Below are 16,876 nucleotides of genomic sequence, written 5' to 3'. Positions count from 1 at the left end.
TTACTCCGACTCTTATAAGTCCTGAACAGGTCGGCTTTGTTAAAGGCAGACAAGCACCAGACGGCACTAGGAGGATGATTAATTTAATTCACCAGGCTGGGACCCGTCAATTGCCTTCCGTGCTCCTTAGTTTGGACGCGGAAAAGGCTTTTGATAGGGTCCATTGGCAGTACCTGGACAGAGTCTTATTCGGCATTTCAGCCCGGCTTTACTCTGCCATAATGACCTTATACAAAAACCCTTCTGCAAAGGTATTTACCTCTGGTTCTTTATCTAGATCTTTTGACCTATCCAACGGCACCCGACAGGGCTGTCCGTTGTCCCCAATCATATTCACTTTAGCCATCGAACCGTTAGCGGCAGCTATTAGAGCAGACCCTCTTGTTAGAGGGATAACAATAGGTAACCAGGAGCACAAAATAGGGCTTTTTGCAGACGACGTTATTCTGTCGCTTTCCGATCCACAAACATCTCTCGCCCAAGTTCAACAAGTAATAGACACCTTTGGCCAAGTATCGTACTACAAACTTAACACAACCAAATGCCAAGCACTCCCACTTTATTTAACCCAAGATAACTTGGCCCATTTGAAAGCTCAATTCCCTTTTCAATGGGAACATAGCACCATTTCCTACCTAGGCATCCAGCTGACACCATCCACCTCTGAACTATATGAGGCTAATTTCCCACCTCTACTCCGTAACATAGAACATGATATGAAGCAGATAAATAAAGCACAACTATCCTGGCTAGGTAAAATGGCTGCAATTAAGATGCAGCTTCTTCCCAAACTATTATATTTTTTCCGCACCCTCCCAATATCACTACCATCTAGTTTCTTTGCGAAATGTAATACCCTTCTTAGGACCTTGATATGGTCTGGCAAAAGACCGAGAATAGCCCTTAAAACGCTGGTGAGCAAGAGAACCCACGGAGGCGCGGGGCTCCCCAACATCCCCTTTTATCATACCGCCTCACTCCTTGACCAAATGCAATATTGTCTACAGGAACCTTCAGACAAACTTTGCGTTTTCATGGAGAGATCCCTTCTAGTGCACCAGGATCTAGGGGCACTATTAGCTGCCTCATCCTTGTCCTCCTCGACCCACGCATCCATCATCCTACTATTACGGCCACACTAACTGCCTGGCGATCCTTACTGTCCATTCGCCATCAGACCCTTGAAAGGCGTAATTTAGATATTCCAATGGGGGCTTACGAATGGATCATTCCATCCTTCTCGACATTAGATTGGAAAAAAAATGGCCACAACTATTGGCTCAGCGTTAAGGATAGCTCTCTCCCCGCAGACTGCTTTAAAACCACACAAATTTGCCATTTTCACAAAACTAACAAACTTGCCTTCCAGTTATCCATCCCTGCTACGGCATGGGACTTCCTTAGGGGCCACGCTATATCTGGCACACGGGGCATATCTTTTTTTTACAACTTGTATATGAATACCCAAGCACCTTCATTGGGCCCAAGTAGGACTAAATGGGAATCTGAATTCCAATTGACCTTTACAGATTCACAATGGCATAAGGCCATCACGGTCAACTATAAACTGTCTAAATGTATTGATCATTGGGAACAATTTCTGAAAATATACCATGGATGGTACTTAACGCCTCATAGGCTAAAATCTATCCCTCCTCCAGTGCGTTGTGTTGGAGACGGTGCAATAAGGTAGGAACACTGTATCATATCCTTTGGGATTGCACCTTTGTTCAACCCTTTTGGAAGGAAGTGGAGGTTTTGCTTGGAGTTTTTCTGGGCACGACCTTCTCTATCTGGCCGGCTTTGGCACTTTTGAACTTGGGAATAGATCTGATCCCTCCGAAGTACCAGACTATAGTACTCCACATCTTGTTTGCTGCCAGATTGACCATCACTCACCATTGGAAATCACCTGAGTCACCAAAAATTCAGGAACTTACTTCACGGGTAAACACACAATGTCATTTTGAGAAGTTACTAGCTGTTAAAGATCATAGAATGCCTACCTTTAGCAAACGATGGATTCACTGGTTAAAGCATCCTAATGCCGCTCCTGGTCTCAAGCCCAATTAGCCTGCTTTGATTTACTACCAAAGAGTATTCCCTTTACTTTACCTTTCATGTATTCTCTGTTAGTGTTACAAATAACACCTTGTAGAATTATGTACATGTCAGTCTAATATATGGTGGTCCATGGATGTTTAGCTGTCGGAGGGTCTACCCCCTCCCCCCCAACTGGACACAGTGTGTACCCATTTGGGGTGTTCAGGGGGGTTGGGGGTGGCCCTATTAGAGAATGGCCATCAGCGACCCCATCTTATAAATATTAATGCTATTCGTATATTTAGATTGCTTAATGCTGTAATGGCTTATCTACATGGGCATGAAGTTAGATTACATAACTGCACCTATGTGCTACTGGCCATAATATCAATGTTTTTTGAGTTTGCTTTATTATTATGATTTACTTTTCCTGTTTGTTACTATTTGAAATAATATTAATAAAAACTATTTAACAAGAAAAGTGTATGGGGACCCAGGTACATGCCTTGGGGGACATGTATCAATGCAAAAATTTTTTTTTAAAACAATTGTTTTTACATTTAATGATGTTTAAACTGAAACAATAAAAATGAACAATTCCTTTAAATATCTTGCCTGGGGGTCCTCTTAATGTGCCTGTAAAGTAGCGCATCTGTACGATTTATGGCACAAGCTGCAGCAATACTGACATTTCTAAAGAAAAAAATGTGACGTCACTGCGCTAAACTACCTCAACACACTATCCACTAACTACCTGCCTAATTTCTATTGTAACACACTATAAACGGCTGCTGTGTAAGCAGCTTTATATAGTGTGGGACCCCTTAACCATGATTGGCTAAAGGCACCTGGCCTTTGGCCAATCATGGCTCTGACAGGACATTGTGCTGTGATTGGCCAAAGCATACAGGTCAGGTGCATGCTTTGGCCAATCATCAGCAATCAATGCACTGCAACAGCACAATGCATTATGGGGCACTCATCGGAGGGCAAACTTCCCACAGAGCACCCCATTTGTACATTTGTTCAGCTAAAACACGAACAGCTGATGTTCAAGTTGAGCTCATGTTCGACTCAAACAGAGCCTATCCCTACTGGTAAGGCAGCTTAAGATCCCCACTGTTTGTCTGCACCAATCCAATTTTTTTGGTTTGTTGGTCTCTAAGAAAACAAATAGACAAGCAAAATGCATATATTTATAACAGACAAACAATTGTATAATACACAACCTGGAAAAAAATGTACACACACTTGTGTTTAGTAAATGGTGGAACTTCCTTAGGAAGAAAAAAAAAACAGCTTTCAGAATTGTTTGAAAGAATTATAGACCATTTTTGTTTTCTTTTGTTTTATATATATGTCTGTGATTACTTGCATAGATAACTCTGCTCAGATTATGTTACAGTGTCACAGCATCTCAGGAGCATTCTCAGGACTCTCCTGTAAAAGTACTTGATACAAAGTTAAATTTGTTGCTCCCTTTGTGACAGAAAGCTTTCTAGGCCCCAAGGCAGCAAAGCTGCCAGGAACCTTTCTTTTCCATCGACAATGTTTCACCTTTGGCATAATCACTTAGCGATGGTGTGCAGTGTTTTTCAATCTGCAAACATTGAACATGTCTGACAAATATTTCAACAGTCTTAAAGTATACTGCCAAGGAAAATTTCCTTGGAGAATAGCTTAGCACCCATGTAGTCTTGCACCTATTCATTTTCTGCTGAAGGAAGGCAATCATTTCTTTCTTTGCTGTCCTTCTATGGACGTCATTTTTGTTCAGTGGTTAAAAGTGTAGCTGAGAAGGATCTTTTTCATGTTGTATGTGACCATGTTAAGTGAAATGTTGATTAGAAGGTTGGGGATTGTGTAGTAGAGTAGTGGTCAGGATAGAGTCAGGGTGTGGAGTTAGCAAGTGTAAAGTAGGGGGTGTCATTATCAAGAACCGTAAAGAGGATATAAAACACTACATACACCGATACAAGACCAGCAAAATGTGGCAATAATAATATAAAATGCATTATATACAAGCAAACAAAATGTGTGAGCTATGAATCCTAAGAGATTGTGATATAGAAATCATTGAAATAAAATTCTTGATTGACTCTAATGATTCTTAAAAATATCCCCTTCCCCTATCTGCTACCTATCCTGCCTACTCTGTATACAAAAAGATGGCTATACTTAACTTTTTTTAGTCCACCTTGGTCCAGTCAAATGGTCCGTAAGGAAGTGCTGGACAATGGCTGAGAATTCCTGGAGCTGAGACATCACTTACAGGTTCCCACAACCCAAATTATGTTGGTGCTCCTTCCTCTCCCCTACAGAAATTGTTCCCAACACAAAGTCTTTAGTAAGATACACATTGAGTTTTTTTAAGTTGTAATTTTTTCCCACTATTATTTGCAAAATGAAGATTTTTTTTATTTTACAAAATTGTCATATTAACAGGTTATTTCTCTCACATGGCATATGCATACTTGCAACTATACTCCAAAACACATTCTGCTACTTTTTTTTTTACACAAAGTTGTCCATTTATACAATATTTCTAACACATAGCATGTACATAGCAAAACTGCACCCCAAAATACATTCTGCTACTCCTCCTGATTCTGGCGATACTACATGTATGAGACATTTACACTTAGCCTGGCCACATACAGTGGGGGTAAAAATTTGTATTAATGTGCATAAAGAAGCCAAGGAAAGATGGAAAAATCTCCAAAAGGCATCAAATTACAGATTAGACATTCTTATAATATGTCAACAAAAGTTAGATTTTATTTCCATCATTGACACTTTCAAAATTACAGAAAACAAAAAAATGTAGTCTGCAAAAGTTTGGACACCCTGCTGAATTTATAGCATGCACTGCCCCCTTTGCAAGGCTGAGACCTGCCAGTGTCATGGATTGTTCTCAATCATCGTCTGGGAAGACCAGGTGATGTCAATCTCAAAGGTTTTAAATGCCCAGACTCATCTGACCTTGCCCCAACAATCAGCACCATGGGATCTTCTAAGCAGTTGTCTAGAAAACTGAAACTGAAAATAGTTGATGCTCACAAAGCTGGAGAAGATAGCAAAGCATATTCAGATGTCAATATCCTCTGTTCGGAATGTAATTAAAAAATGGCAGTCATCAGGAACAGTGCAAGATCTGGAAGACCAAGAAACATATCAGACAGAACAGCTCGCAGGATTGTGAGAAAAACAATTCAAAACCCACGTTTGACTGCACGATCCCTCCAGAAAGATCTGGCAGACACTGGAGTTGTGGTACACTATACCACTGTAAAGAGATACTTGTACAAATACGGTCTTCATGGAAGAGTAATCAGAAGAAAACCTCTTCTAAGTCCTCACCACAAAAATCAGCGTTTGAACTTTGCAAATGAACATATAGACAAGCCTGATGCATTTTGGAAACAAGTTCTGTGGACCAATGAGGTTAAAATTGAACTTTTTGGCCAATATGAGCAAAGGAACGTTTGGAATGGAAGGGGCACAGAATTTAATGAAAAGAACTTCTGTCCAACTGTTAAGCATTGGGATGGATCAATCATGCTTTGGGGTTGTATTGCAGCCAGTGGCACAGGGAACATCTCACGAGTAGAAGGAAAAATGGATTCAATAAAATTTCAGCAAATTTTGGATGGTAATTTGATGCCATCTGTGAAAAAGCTGAAGCTAAAGAGAGGATGGCTTCTACAAATGGATAATTATCCTAAACACACCTCGAAATCCAGGGGGATTACATCAAGAGGCATAAACTGAAGGTTTTCCCATGGCCTTCACAATCTCCTGACCTCAACATAATTGAAAATCTATGGATAGACCTTAAAAGAGCAGTGCGTGACAGACAGCCCAGAAATCTCAAAGAACTGGAAGACTTTTGTAGGGAAGAATGGGCAAAGATACCTCAAACAAGAATTGAAAGACTCTTGGATGGCTACAAAAGCGTTTACAAGCTGTGATACTTGCCAAAAGGGGCAGTACAAGATATTAACTCTGCAGGATTCCCAAACTTTTGCAGATGCCATTTTTTTTTGTTTTCTGTTATTTTGAAAGTGTAAATGATGGAAATAAAATCTAACTTTTGTTGACAAATTATAAGAATGTCTATTCTGTAATTTGATGCCTTTTGGAGATTTTTCCATCTTTCCTTTGCCTTTTTATGCACATTAATACAAATTTTTACCTGGGGTGCCCAAACTTTCGATCCCCACTGTACAGAGACCCAACATGCAAGTAGCACCTCCAGGCATTCTTGGAGCATAAATTACACATATAATTTCCTGACAAACTATCACATTTTTGAAGGCACTGGAGCACAAGGACAATGGAAATGCCTACAAAATGACCCCATTTTTGAAAGCAGACACCCCAAAATATATTCTATGGGGCATAATGAGTTTTTTGAACATATCATTTTTTCCACAAGTTTTTGGAAAATGTGGAAAGAAAATGAAAACGCGTTTATTTTTTACACAAAGTTGTCAATCTATAAGATATTTTTAAGATACAGCATGTGAAAACCCCAAATTACACCCAAAAATATATTTCTGGGAGCCATTCCTGCTCACAATCTCACAGAGGTACAATTCTTTCTTCTTTCTTTTTCCTCTGCTACCTTCACCTTTCCTTCTTTAGCCTTAGGTGGTCAGGCACTTTTCACTTTTACGCACTACACTTCACTATTCTAATCGGACCATTCACCTCACATGACCCCCTTGGTAGTTACTGGTTTCACTTACTAGTCATACTCTGCTTTTGATGACACATTTCCATTGTTTCACCATTATCCATTTTTTCTTTTATTAATTCTTGCACCTCTTGCCACTCATCTTCTCTCTGTGGGTTATGCACATTCTCAATACCTTGATATTCTTTGCCCTCACCTCCACATTCATTCTATGGATTAAGGTCTTGGGTGTTTGGTTCTTGTGTATGGATATTCCACTACATCTCATCACTATTATATGAGTTATTAGCTTTATATAGCTTTTACCTAACTACATCATTATGTCATTATCTTTCCAGAAATCTATTTTGAACATATGATTGAGATTTTGGTGGTCTCCACACGAGGATTCATAACATCTACAGATTTATTACACAATCTACTTATGTGTGCAGGCTTTGCTCCCTCAGCTCCCGTGTCAGGCATACCCTCTAATGGCCCTCGACACATCCTGTGATTGGAATCTACCTGTGAGTTTTAATGTTATAAGGGTTGGATTCATAGAGCTGTTTATTAGCCATATATATGACTATTTTACATATACATGTGTATATATATTATTCTCTCTAGATACAAGAATTGTACCCGCTCCTGATGAAGTGTTTACTCACAAAACGCGTTGAGATTTCTAGGAAGCAATTCCATTGTACCATCCTTGTTCCATCATGTACCTCATTGCACTGTTACAACTATTTGTATGTATTATTTAGATTCGTGTTACTATCCAACATGCAAGCACATATGGTATTATCTATTTACCTATTTTTATATTTTTACTACAGTATCCATGTATGGTCCATACCCTTTGATGTTGTACTCCATGTACATTGCTATTACTTCTTTACCCTCATTTATGAGCCAAATAAAATGTGATCTATCCTGATCTGTTTTGTTTATTTTTATGATGTGTCTGTACAATTATTAGTCACATAGGGCCACACACCTCATATAAAGTCCCAAACTATTGATATTTTTTACAAAATATATTCTGCTACTCCTCCTGAGTATGGTGATACCACATGTGTGAGACTTTTAGAAAGCCTGGCCACATACAGAGGCCCAAAATCCAAGTAGCACCTCCAGGCGTTCTAGGAGCATAAATTACACATATAATTTCCTGACAAGCTATCGCATTTTGGAGGTACTGGAGCACCAGGGCACTGAAAACGCCCCCAAAATTACCCCATTTTGGAAAGTGAACACCCCAATTTATAATCTATGAGGCATAATGAGTCTTTTTAACATGTCATTTTTTCTGCAAGTTTTTGGAAAATGTTGAAAGAAAATGAAAACACATTTTTGTTACACAAATTTGTCCATTTATACAATATTTCCAACACATAGTATGTACATAGCAAAGATTGCACCCTAAAATACATACTGCTACTCCTTCTGAGTATGGCGATACTGATGTATGAGACTTTTACACAGCCTGGCCACATGCAGAGGCCCAACATTTAAGTAGCACCTTCAAGTATTCTAGGAGCATAAATTACACATCTAATTTCCTGACAACCTATAATTTTTAAAGGCCCTTCAAATTTCTAACAAATAGCATGTACATACCAAGAATTACACTCCAAAATAAATTCTAATAAAATTGAGAAAAGGGTTAAAAAAAATTAAAAATATTACCTGTTGTTTTAGTAGTGCAGTTGTCCACATAGAAAAGTATTGATCCAGGCAGCAGGCAGTGACTTGCTTAGCGACAACAATAGTAAATATCCAGGCAGCAGGCTTTCTTTCTGGAAGTTCTGCAGGCCAGGGTTTTTGCACGGTGTAGGTGTTTGAAAAGGAGCAGGCTAGTGTAACCTTTTTGCATCAGTGGGTATGCCAGGTCCTATAAGATTTTGAAGAAATTTGACTTAATATTTGGCCCTTTTTCTAGGAATATATTGTTTTATTCCTAGCCAGCCAGTAAAGTCAACCAGGGACTCATCCGCACAAATATTTTGATCAGGGACATAAAGTTCAGCAAATATTTGGGAAAAGAATTGTATAAGTGGGCACATTTTATATAATTTGTCATAGTTTGGATAATCTTGGGGAGGGCACAGGGTGTTGTTGCTGAAGTGAAGGAGGCGCAAAAATATCTCATATCGGGACCTGGGCATTACAGCAGAATAAATAGGTATGTGGTGGATGGGGTTGGTGGACCAGTAGGCATGTCCTTAATTTTTTTTTGTAAGCCCCATGTTTATGGTGAGGCCCATAAACAATGTGAACTCCTTCAGATCCACTCTTACGGATGGGCCAAGAATGATTGGGGGTTGTTAGCAATATACTGCTGGATTTGTCTGGTCCACAATAAATTGAAGCAAAGTGTCAGGCAAAAAAAATTAAAAAAATCAATTTCAGGGAAATTTAGTGGCCCTGAACCTTGGGGGATGTGACACTCCAGTGCTGGTACTTGGGGGATTTAAAATCACTGTGCTGGTACTTGGGGGTGATACTGCAGCGCTGGTACTGGGCATTTCCTCCCGGGGTTTATTGCTGGTGGCTGCCTGGTTTCCAGAGCTTTGTGCCCTTTTAGGAGGGACCCATTCTTCCTCCGATTCACTCACTGATCGACTGCTTTCAATCAGTTTCAAACTCTGAATTGGATTCGGAATAAGAATTGGAATCTGACTGTGAGAACTCCCCGCTGCTCTCATCAGTCATGCTGAGGATCTAAACACCTCCTCACCACTGTAAACCTTTTTGGACATGTTGCTTATGGTGGCTGCATGACGGTTACTTTGGTGATGGGCTGTGCGACAGGTACTTTGGTGATAGACTGTACGACGGGTGACAGATGATTGCTGACGGTCACTGATGAGTGACTGATGGGTGACTGATGACAGTCACTGATGGTTGACTGATGGGTGACAGGTGACGGTCACTGATGGGTGACTGATGATGGTCACTGATGGGTGACAGATGGGTAACAGGTGACCGTTACTGATGGGTGACTCATGACAGTCACTGATGGGTGATTGATAGGTGACAGGTGATGGTCACTGATGGGTGACTGATAGGTGACAGGTGATGGTCACTGATGGGTGACTGATAGGTGACAGGTGATGGTCACTGATGGGTGACTGATGGGTGACAGGTGACAGGGGGCAGTCACTGATGGGTGACAGGTACAGGACTGACGGGTGATTGAAGGGTGACAGGTGACATCCAATGATGTGTGACTGATGACGGTCACTGATGGGTTATGGTCACTGATGGGTGACTGATGTTGGTCACTGATGGGTGACTGATGGGTGACAGGTGACGGTCACTGATGGGTGACTAATAGGTGACAGGCAACAGCCAATAATGGGTGACAGGTGAGAGTCACTGATGGGTGACTGATGATGGTCACTGATGGGTGACAAACAATAGTCACTAATTGGTGACAGTCACTGATGGGTGACGATCACTGATGGGTGACTGATGACGGTCACTGATGGGTGACAGATGACAGTTACTAATGGGTGACAGTCACTGATAGGTGACTGATGGGTGACAGGCGATGGTCAGTGATGGGTGACAGGTAAAGGTCAGTGATGGGTAACATGTGCACCGCTGACAGTCACTGATGGCTTTCTCTGATGATGACAGGTGCACTTTATGGGCACTTATGGGTGACAGGTGCACTTTATGGGCACTGTTGGGTGACAGGTGCACTTTATGAGCACTGATGGATACTGATGTTATGACTTTTGGGTGACTGGTGCACTGGGGGGGGGGGGGGAGCAGTAACACTGCTGGGCACTGATGAGGGCTGTTACACTGCTGATGTGGCGATGTGACAGATTCCCTTTATTTGTGTGCTTGGTGCAGGTCACTGACAAACACAGATTGGTAACTCACTGATCCCTGGCTCTTCTTTCCTCACACTGGAAATGGTGTGTGAGGAGAGAAGACTCGGTAAACAGTTACCTATCTATGTTTACATTTGTGATCGGCTGTGAATGGATCATGGCCGATCACGTGGTAAACAGCCATGGTCTGTGGCTGTTTACCCTGTCAATAACGAGCTGTGTCCTGGAGACAGTGCCATGCGCTCCCGACCATGCACACGCGTCATTTGGATGGGCCAACGTCATATGACGTTGGCCCAGTGCGGGAGCTGCACAGCTCTGCCGTCATTTTACAATATGGCAGGAGGAAAGTGGGGAAGAATAGTTAGATTTAGGCAGGAATTTCAGTTTAAGTTGTTGAAAATTCTTTGCTGTAGACAGGAAGAATAAAACAAGGGAAAGGTTTCTCTTTCGGTGCATTCTTTACTTGCATTATTTTTTAAATTGGTTCTTATCTGAAGATAACTTTGAGCCCCGGTTCACACTTATGTGGCTGCGGGGTTCGCATGTAATGTCGGAGCGCACTGCTCCTTCATTACATGCGATCGGCTGTGCGGTGCGAGTTTAGCCATACACTTTGTATGGCTAAATTCTCACCGCACCCGCAGCAAACACGCACAGGACCCTTTTTGGCAGCCGCATCAGGATCGGATCGCACATCGGTTCACACTTGTGCGATCCGATCCTGTGCGAACTGCAAGATCGCACTGCGATATGCGATCAAACTGGGGGTGTCGTTAAGATTACATTGACACCCCCAGCGTATCGCATATGGCAGTGTGAACTTCCAGGGGTGCGTTTGCGATGCGGGAACAGGCTGCGGATTCGCAGCCTTCCCGCATCGCATAAGTGTGAACCGGGGCTGAAAGCTGTGACAGTGTGATACCATGCCTCAATACTAGCAATGACGTTATTACGTCATCATTAATTACTATAATTGATTTATTTGGGGTTTCTACTTATTACTGTACTGAAGTTAAAATACTGCTATAAACTGAAAGGCATCACTTACTAATGTTAGCCTTTTGATAATACCTAGTTATCAGCTGGTGACAAAAAGCGTATATATTTTTTTATTTTACATGTAGCACCCTCCTAGATAGGTGCTAATTAGGGAGGATAAGTTTGCTCTGCCTGCTTAACAGGAGAGCAGCAGGTAAACCATAGTCTGCTCCATCTGCTTATCAGGGGAGCCTGATCTTATCAGGGGAGTTAGGCCTGTTGCATGTGTCCATGTGTGATTCATCTGGGCTGAGGAGTGTCCCCACTGTATCCAATAGGGGAGCCTGTTAGACAGTGGAGGAAACCCTGCCAGTGACACACAGGCTTTTGTAGCTATCCCAGTGGGTTGGCACAAACAGTGGTGCATCCTGGGATATGTTATAAAAGTCATGGGCATGTGTGACATGGTGTCTTTGGGCGGGAAGCCAGGTCCCAAGAGGAGGGTGATGGCTGTCTCTCCTCCTGTCTGTATGGAAGGTGGTCACAGGCGGTTGGCCGAGTGAGCCAGAAGTGTGGTGATGAGCCAGGAGGTCCAGTGGATCCTAACAAGTGGGGTTGGAGGGAATAGCAACCTTGGGAAAAACAGTGTCCGTGAGTACCGGGAAGCTTGCCAGGGGCCTGTCTAGGAAGGGGACCACTCCAGTGGAGAGTCAGTGAACAGGGTCTAGCATGCACAGCAAGTGAGAAAGGGGTGCCAAGCTAGGACCCTGAAGAGAAACTATAACAGGATTATTTTCTTTATCTTCACTTCAGTGGCAAGGTGAAGCAGTGGCCTTGCTACACACTACAGCTAGTTGTCCTCAGATTTGTGCATAGTTCATAGTTGGAGTATCCCACTCATCCCTTCTCTTATCCCAGTTCTAAATAAAACACAAAAACCAAATTCCCTGGACTGGTTATTATCTGAGCCAAGCATCTAAAGTGATAAGTTTCCACAGACTGTTGCTACGGGTAACCCAGGGGAATCCAGAAAGTGCAATTCTCAGCAGTCCTCTAGGGGGCAGTGTTACATACATTTTACACTTTTTTTTTGAATGAGTAAGGGTACTATGTATCCTTACTCATTCACATAGGGCAAGGCCCAATATGTGGGGGCCATTTTTGAAGGGGAAGTCCAGATTGTGATAAGTTTCCTGTAGGCCCTCAAAATTTTGTGGGGGAAGATGTCCATGTCCTCATTAACATGAGGAAAATGTTTTTTGCCAGGGGAGTTTCCCAGGCAAGGTACCTCCCACATTGAAGGCTTATGGCCTAATATGGTTTAGGAGGGAGGGAGCACACTTGTCTCCCTCTGTTCTGGCCTGTCAGGTCCCATGCTTAGATAAGGGTCTGATGTGAGTTTTGTGGGAACCTCAGACTTTTTTCCTTGGTTTGTGATTGGATTCCAAAATAAAATTCATACCAGATCCAAGAGTCTGTTTTTGAATTTGGGGTTACAATGTACTTTTTTTTGTAGGATACCCCATTGGCATTTATATCAGACCCTAATCATACAGACAGAAGTAAGTGGCCAGGAGCTGTAATTTCCTGGCAAATTAAATGACTTTTTTTCTTTTTAAATGTCAGTTTTTCTGTAGTAGATGGTATACATTGTACAGATGCACCACTTCACAAGAAGGTTATGAGCTTCCCCCAGGTATGTTATTTAACTACTGCCTCCCACCCACCGTATAGACAAATGATGGTGGAGTGGAGCTGCTCTTGTTCTGGGACAATGTCATATGATGTGGGGCCAGTTTACCTGGGATCGTGCACCCACTGGGGCGTGCTGTGTCCCAGGGACATGGCACAACCCCGATCTTGGTGCGGCTCCTTACACATATGATCGGCTGTGTCCAAACACTGACAGAGTGTGAGGAGAGGAGAGCCAATCAATGGCATCTCTTCACAGGGGAGATGTGTAAAGGTAATCAGGGCACTGATCATCAGTGCCCTGATTACAATGCAGCCGCCACAGTGCCCATCAGTGATGCCAGTCTGTGCCCATCAGTAACACCAGTCTGTGCCCATCAGTGACACCAGTCTGTGCCCATCAATGATGCCAATCAGTGCTGCCTTTCAGTGCTTGCTTATCAGTGCCACCCATTAGTGCTGCCAATTAGTGCCACCTATTTTTGCCCATAAGTGCCCATCAGTGCCACCAATTAGTGCCCATCAATGCTACCTATCAGTGCCCATCAGTGCCTCATATGAGTGCCCATCAATGCTGCCTATCAGTGCTGCATATTAGTGCCTCCTAATCAGTGCCACCCCATCAGTGCCCTTCAGTGCATCCTTATCAGTGCCACCTCATCAGGGCCCATCAATACAGAGTCATCAGCATACATCAGTGAAGTAAAAAAATTACCTACTTACAAAATTTTCAGACAGAAGAAAAACTTTTTTTTTGTACAAATGTTTTATTTTTTTTTAGTAAAAAATAAAAAACCCAGCAGTGATTAAATAACACCAAAAGAAAGCTTTATTTGTGTGAAGAAAATTATAAAAATAATAATTTGGGTACAGTTTTGTCATTCAAGCTGAAAATTGGCCTGAGCAGGAAAGGAATGAAAGTGCCCCATATTGAGGTGGTTAAAGAAATTTAGCATTTTATTTATGCCCTTTAAGCATTATTAAAATTGCTGCTCCCTGCCAGACAGAATTTTTTTAACTTTTTTTGCTTTGGTACATGTTTCCCAGGGCAATGCCCAGCCCCTTTTGTTTGACAATCCCTGGACGATTACCCTAGAAAATGGCTATTACTGTTTTTTTTTTGTTTTTACTACCACAGACTTTAACAGTGTTCACACCAAACTTCAGTAAGGTTCGCAGTACGTGCCTCAAACTGAGCCCAGATCATTTGGCTCATTCCTGGTTCTAATAAATGACATGTCAATTTTAGGACAACTATCTTTACAGACGTGCTGGCTGTACCCGCCTTAAAGAAAGCTCCATTTATATCAAAGGACATACTATGAAAAATGATCCGTATTACATATGGCATAAGATGAAGATAAATTGTAAAATGTAGTTTTGGAGGGCAGATCAAAAGTTTACAACTTCAGTACATATTTTTCATCTATCTTCACAAATGAGTGTTTAGTACAGCGGAAGTTGGTCCATTATTTTGGAAAAGTGAAAAGCTAGAACCTGGGAAACCAAAGACCTGTTTTCTAATGTGAGGAAATTATTTGATAGTGTTCACATGGGCGTACTTAAGAATACACCCATGTGAGAGCCGTGTTTTTCCTGGAATGCAAAGGTGTTACTTGCATTCATGAGCAAGCAATCCCATTTACTGTATGTCAATTGGGATGCAGGATGACATGGACACAGCAACTGCTCCCAATTTAACATCTGTGTGGGTGCGGGTGTGTGTCCTCAAATGCAGACAGTGTTTGGGGACACCCAGCATCATCAGGTTCTTTGCTCCACTTCTTTGCTGCCCCTGGCCTGTGACTTCCATCCATTATATTTTAATTCCTTCAATCATTAAGGCTCAGCATATCATGTGCATTTACTAGGGCAGTCCTTATGTAATGCCCACTCCTGACTGACATCCACCTATCAATGCATTTTGATTTTTGCATTACTTCTAAGTGCCAGCCCACTACTTGCACCTGGGGCTGAGGGCTTTTGGAAGGAGTGCTAAGGCAAAAGGGTAAATACACTGTGCACTTTGCAAAGTGCACTTGCTCCAGATCTCAGTAAAAGAGGTAAAGCTTTACTTTGCCAAGAATAGCCAATTACATGCAAGGGATAAAAAAACAGCATTTTTGCTTGCACATGATTGGATTATGGAAGTCAGCAGAGCTTCTGCTCATTTACTAAGCTCTGGAGCAACTGCACTTTTAGAGTGCAACTGAGCTTTGCAAAGTGCATAGTCTATTTCCCTTTAGCGAATCAACCCTAGTGTATTTGCCTTTAGTAAATCAACCCCAAAGTGTTATGATGTTTTCAGAAGGCTACGTATAAAGGAGCACAATAGTTTTCTTCATTCAGCAACAATTAAATGCCATCTCTGGACACATTATCTTCTATGGCTACTTGCAAACTGGCCAATTGGCTTTGGCTAGTTTGTGCATGTTTAGAAAGTCTGCAGAACCCTGCATGCACACTGTCTACATCCAGTGTTAGTTTAGAGGCTTTATTGGTATTAAACTGCTCATTGTATAAACCTGACAGCCATTGCTGTTCGCATACACCATGTGTATGTAGTGTTGAGCTCTGCTGGCAAAAATCCACTGGTTCTCACTAAAGCCTCGTACACGCGATCAGATTATCGGATGATCTTTCGTCCGTTTTTTTGTTGCATGCTAGTCTCATGTCGAAAGTGAAGAGGTAACTTACATACAAAAATCTCCGTATGACAGAATTCATAGTTACATAGTTACATAGTACTTGGGCTCAAGATGGAGATCTAAGAGGTGTCAAGTTCCTTTTACATGCAAACTTGCCACCTTTGTAAACTTTGCAAAACAAGTTACATAGTTACATAGTTAGTGAGGTTGAAAAAAGACATCAGTCCATCCAGTTCAACCTATGATGCGTGTGTGTGTTTGCTTTTAACCGTACATTGTATACCCCTGTATGTTGTGGTCTCTAAGGTGCCCATCTAATAGTTTTTTGAAACTATCAATGCTCCCTGCTGATACGACTGCTTGTGGAAGAGAATTCCACATCCTTACCGCTCTTACAGTGAAGAACCCCTTACACATTTTAAGGTTAAACCACCTTTCCTGTAGTTTTAGTGAGTGGCCACGCGTCTTATTGTATCTCCTTTCTCTGAATAGTTTGTTCCTTATGCTAGGGTTGCCAGTACAGTATTTGTACATTGATATCATATCCCCCCTCAATCGTCTCTTCTCCAGAGAGAGTAGGTTCAGTGCTTGTAGTCTTTCCTCATAGCTGATGTCCTCCATTCCCCTAATTATTTTTGTTGCCCTTCTCTGGACTCTTTTCAATTCCAGCACATCCTTCCTGAGGACCGGTGCCCAGAACTCGACAGCATACTCCAGATGTGGCTGGACCAGAGTCTTGTAGAGCGGGAGAATAATCTCTTTATTTCTGGAGTGAATCCCCTTTTTTATACATCCCAGTATTCTGTTGGCTTTGCTTGCAGCGGCTTGGCATTGCATGCCACTGCCAAGCCTGTTGTCTACCAGTACCCCCAAGTCTTTTTCCATCCTAGACTCACCCAGAGGTTCCCCCCCAGTGAGTAGCTTACTTTCTGGTTTCTGGCCCCCAAGTGCATTACTTTACATTTTTCAACATTAAACCT

This window comes from Pelophylax lessonae, assembly GCF_965119305.1.
Source record: "Pelophylax lessonae genome assembly, chromosome: 10".
Classification (NCBI taxonomy): domain Eukaryota; kingdom Metazoa; phylum Chordata; class Amphibia; order Anura; family Ranidae; genus Pelophylax; species Pelophylax lessonae.
This window is presented reverse-complemented; position numbering follows the sequence as displayed.